This window comes from Tursiops truncatus, chromosome 1 (genome assembly GCF_011762595.2).
Source record: "Tursiops truncatus isolate mTurTru1 chromosome 1, mTurTru1.mat.Y, whole genome shotgun sequence".
Taxonomy (NCBI): Eukaryota; Metazoa; Chordata; class Mammalia; order Artiodactyla; family Delphinidae; genus Tursiops; species Tursiops truncatus.
In genome coordinates, this window is record NC_047034.1 from 69,265,515 (window position 1) to 69,270,715 (window position 5,201).

Consider the following 5,201-nt stretch of genomic DNA (forward strand, 5'->3'; position numbering starts at 1 on the left):
ATTTATTTACTTTATTTTGGGCTGCACTGGGTCTTCATTGCTGCACGCAGGCTTTTCTCTGGTCGCGGCGAGCAGGGGCTACTCTTTGTTGAGGTGCGCAGGCTTCTCATCGCGGTGGCTTCTCTTGCTGCGGAGCATGGGCTCTAGGCGCGTGGGCTTCAGTAGTTGTGGCACATGGGCTTAGTTGCTCCGCAGCATTTGGGATCTTCCCAGACCAGAACTCGAACTCATGTCCCCTGCATTGGCAGGTGGATTCTTAACCACTGCGCCACCAGGGAAGCCCCGATAGCTATTTATTTATGAGGTCTAAGATGCAAGGAACTTGAATTGTCCATAAAAGAATGACTTCAATTGGGTGTTAAGCCTTTGTAACTTTAAATGGATAAAAGAGAATCCCATGTCCGAAAAGAGTGTTATAGAATATATTTAAAAGTTTAGTCCTGCCTTGGAGTAGCCTCCCCTCATTAATTCGTTCTACTATCTTGATCTTATTCTGTCCTAGCTGTGCAGACAACCCATCTACTTCCCCAAATCAAGTTCTTTTTCCTATATTTATTGCTCCATACCATCTATGCTCTCTTGTCAGATGCAGACTTGCTTGTGCTTTGGAGAACCTTCTCTCTATCTCCAGGGGCTGGGTTTGTAGTCCTTTTTTCTCTTCTACCCAACCACTGCTTAGTAGGCTGCAGAATTTTCACTGTAGGTGCTGTGGGCACTGCTTTACTTTTTCTTCTCTGTAGAATCTTCTAAGACCTTCTGTGAAACAGGCCCATCTTCTCAGGAAAGCTTCCTGCCAGTGGCCCGGAGCAGAGCATCCTTGACCTCTTTGTTCCTCAGAGCGTACACCACAGGGTTCAGTAGAGGGGTGATGATGGTGTAAGTCACTGAGATCAGCTGACCCTGATCCTTGGTGTTCTCTGACTTGGGCTTGGGGTAGACAATGGAGGCACAGCCATAGTGGACCATGACCACAGTGAGGTGGGAAGCACACGTGGCAAAGGCCTTCTTCTGGCCCTTAGCAGAGGCAATTTTAAGGGTGGTGGAGATGATGAGGATGTAGGAAATGAAAACCAATCCCATGGGAACCAGGATCACCAGGATACTGATGATTAAAGTCAGGATCTCATTGACAGTCATGTCAGTGCAGGAGAGCTTCATCACAGGTCAGATGTCACAGATGAAGTGGGCCAACTTTGTAGCACAGAAAGATAACCTGAATGCAGATGTAACCTGTGTCATGGCTACAACCAACCCAAAGCTGCAGGCCTCCCACACCAGCTGGATGCACACCCTCTTGTTCACGATGACAGAGTACCTCAAGGGGTTGCAAGTGGCCACATAGCAGTCGTGCCCCATTGCTGTGAGCAGGAAGCAGTTGTTGATGGCCAAAATGATGAAGAACATCTGAGTGGCACAACCTGCCAAAGAAATGGGCTGACTCAGGCCTGTGAGGTTACAGAGCATCTTGGGTATAATGATGAGTGTGTACATGGTCTCTGAAGCTGACAGCATGCTGAGGAAGAAGTACATGGGGGGTGTGGAGGTGATGATCAAGGCTAATGATGGTCATAATGATGATACTGCCTGCCAAGGTTAACATGTACAGTGCAAAGAACATAATAAAGAGAGTGAGCTGGTGCTCATGGAAGCTGGAGAAACCCTGGAAAGTAAACTCACTCACCAAAGTGTGATTCTCTTTCTTCATTAAATAATATATGGCAGCTAAGAAAGTAAAAAATTATATAAGGAACCTAGATGGTTGATTTCTGTCAATAGCAGGCTGGGCAGATTCTTTTGGTTCATCTACTTCAGGTCTCTGCTTATTTATATTCATACCCATGCTCATTTCTTTTGGGAATAAACGGTGGAGCAATGTTCTTTGCTCACTAAGGAAAAAATACATGGTTTTTAGAGTCAGGCGGTATAAACTCATATTTTAGTTCTATCATGGGCTAAGTTACCTTGGGCAAGGAATTTACATCTCTAAGAGCAGTTTCCTCACGTTTATATGGATGCAATTGTGATAACATCATAGATTTGTTGGTAGAAACATTTTTAAACTGTTAAGTATCAACTTATATTAGAATTCAAACAATTATTGAATCCATTCAAGTTCAGTGGTGTAATGTCGTGCAAAGCTCCAGGCTCTGTAGCTACCTACTAATTCCCAAGCTTCTAGGGTTTAAGGTAGAGCTCTTGTCACTATGGTTTACACACTGCGTTCTCATTTCAGTCTTTCAACTCTGATGGTACTACTCCTCTCAACTTCTGTGCTACAGTCCTCTTCCCTAGACACTACTCATTTTTCAAAGCTACACAAAGCCCATAACCTCTGTAAAATCCTTTCCTATTCTCTCTCTCTCACCCTGCTCCCTCCCTCCCCCCAGCCCCAAACACGTGTCCTTGCATGGAGGTAGCATACAACTGTATACTAGCTCTTTTGTGTTGAAAGCACCATAGTGTATTTGTGATTACAAAATATGTTCACATACATTATTTAACTTCATCACCATCCAATGGAACAGGGAGGGCGAGGATTATTGTTTCTCTTCAGAAGCAGAGACTGAGGATCAGCTCCGTTTAGGTAACTGCCCGTGGACACACAGGTGTCAAAGGATGAAAATCAAGACTTGAACTCATGTCTTCTGATCCTGTGTCCATTGTTCCTCCCATTACACAAAACTGCATCATAGAACTGTCCCCATCATGGCTATATTATATAGTCTTTGCGAGTAAGGACCAAGTATTTCAACTCTTTATAACCCTATGACAACTGCAATGTAGGGCACAATGTCTGCTGATGGACTCGTTGCAGGTAACTGGTCCATCAAACAAATTGCCTGTTAGAAAGCAGAGTGCTGGGGCACCACAGCGAGCTCTTCTTCAAAGAAGAGGAGTTTTCAATGTTTTTTAACCTCTGTCTCCTTTCCCTCTGTCTATGCCTGTGACAGCAACAAACAATTAAAGAACTGGGCTGAATTTTAACATTGGAATTATAACTCTAGAAGAAAGCTAACACTATGAACATCTAATTGGAAAATATACTGGTAGTGTAACTTTTCTAGTAGCTTTTACCCTATTACTAAACAAACATATAATTATGTAACAGGTTAGCTATAAAAATAAATTTAATAATAGAATACATGGAGTTGCCTAAAAAGTGCATTTTGCTGGAAGTAAAGCAAATTAGCCACATTGAAAAATGACTCACTATTGGGTAAATTTCAAAGGCAAACTTCTTTAGTGCTTTTAAGATTAATCTATTTTTCAGAAATATAACGTTTTAAATAAAGGACATCTACAAAACGGTATTTATAAGGGATTGCTGCACAGTTACACTTCAACGCCTCTGAGCATGATATGAAAAGAAATGGTATGAGGTTGAAAGAAAAATTTTATGTTAGACGTCAGGGACCATTTCTTAACAGGGAAAGTTGTTTGGCTTGATGTGTGTACCATGGTAAGTAACTGTAAATGTATCCTATGAGGCTTTATAAATAGTGTCTCTGTGGATTATGATTTGTGTGAAGACAAGAATATAGACAAGGAAACATAGCTGCTAAGTAGCAGAGCCACATTCTTTATTACCATATTAGTCAAGATAGTCTTTAATTCTGGAAGTCATTATTCCTTAGGATTAGCAGAGGATCTTTGAAAGTGGTAAATTAAGGCTAAAGAAGAACAAAAATTCATATACACCTGGACCCTTTCCAGCTTAATATAATTTGACCCTTTAACAACAATAAAACCCATACGTGTATTTTATTCCGTATGTGGCTACCTCTGTAAATGACTGAAGTCTTTTCCCAAATCTCACTTACTTTTCTTCCTGCAAATCTGTGGCTCAACAGAAAAATGGAGGTAGAGATCAGAAACGTGGCCCATTGGTCACAAGTATTCACAAATCAAGGTCATGAAACAAAGGCACCTGAACGTGATCCTTCTGCCTGCTTTAGGGCCAGTCTAGGGCTGGAGGTAAAAGGAAAGTTACAGGGGGCTCCTCAGATACTAGATATTCTCTCCAGCTGGGGGAGGAGCTTTTGACACCCAAGAAAGGCTCTCTGGGGATCATCTCTCAAGGTTTCTGGGTGACATTCCCTGAGCACCCTCGAGAGTCACCCTGGGGCTAGAAGCAAGCAGACGGCCGGTGCCCAGGGACCTTGTTACATAGAGGGCACATTTACCAGATTATATGGGTTTGTGCTTTGGGACTCTCATGGCACTTTGCACTGCAAGTAGAAACAGCAGTGGCTTATTTGTCAGGTTTTGTTTTTTAAATAAATATTCTATTTTTATATAGTTGGGCCTTGGAAAACCATGGTTACAAAGCCCAAGTGAGCTCTAGCTAAGAGCCTCTGTCTTGGATTCCAGGAAACTATGCAGCTCTCCCTGTAGTCAAGAACCCTGCTCAATATCTTTTTTTCTTTCTTCTTCGTCTTCTTTTCTAGAACTAAAACAGTCAATCTGGCTATTGTTTCTGTCCTATTGTGGGATTCAGAAATGGTAGACCAAAAGCTCAATAGACAGTAGAGACCTCTGCAGAAGGCCAGGAGACCACTGTCTGTGTCTAAAGAAACCTGAGCCAGGATTTCATACCCCAGGCCTGTCCAGGAAAATAGTTAAATGCACAGGGCTTCACAAGCCCAGTCTGGGGTTACCTCCACACTGGTTTCCCAGTCCCAAGTCCAGGCATTTTTTCTCCCCCTAGGAGCATCTTATTCTCACTATTTTCCTCTTTTATATTGGTAAAAGACAAACTGAGGCATATTAAAAATTTTAAGCTTTTTTTTTTTTTTTAACAAAAATCAATGCAAATTGGGCAGTGCCAAACCAGAAGTTGTTAGGGGTGTCCCAGGGCCAGGAACTCAGGGAGAGACTTCTATAAAGAAAAAGGAGAGGCAAAGTAAGGAGAGTAATGACTGGCTGTAGCTTAAAGCCTGGTTGGCTTTTTGTGATTGGTTGTCCTGAGGCTTTGATTTTATAACCTGGAGGCATTTCCAGCCTTAGATTTTAGTTTGTTTACATAGGCTGCCATGGCATTGGAGGCCCCTCAGTTTGATGGCCTCCTTGTTTAGTTAATTTAACAACATGTACCTTATCTATCTCATGGCCAGATCCTGACAATTCTCTAAGTTAATTTTTCCACACATGGCAAAAAAATGAAGTGCCTGCATTCATACCTTGATAAACTTAAAAAATGC

The 5,201-nt window shown here is 42.2% G+C and overlaps 1 pseudogene; it reads right to left on the reverse strand.

Annotated features, from left to right (window-relative positions):
* Window positions 1-674: 674 nt before the first annotated feature.
* LOC101337164 (olfactory receptor 10J1-like) lies at window positions 675-1,705 on the reverse strand (annotated as a pseudogene).
* Window positions 1,706-5,201: the final 3,496 nt, after the last annotated feature.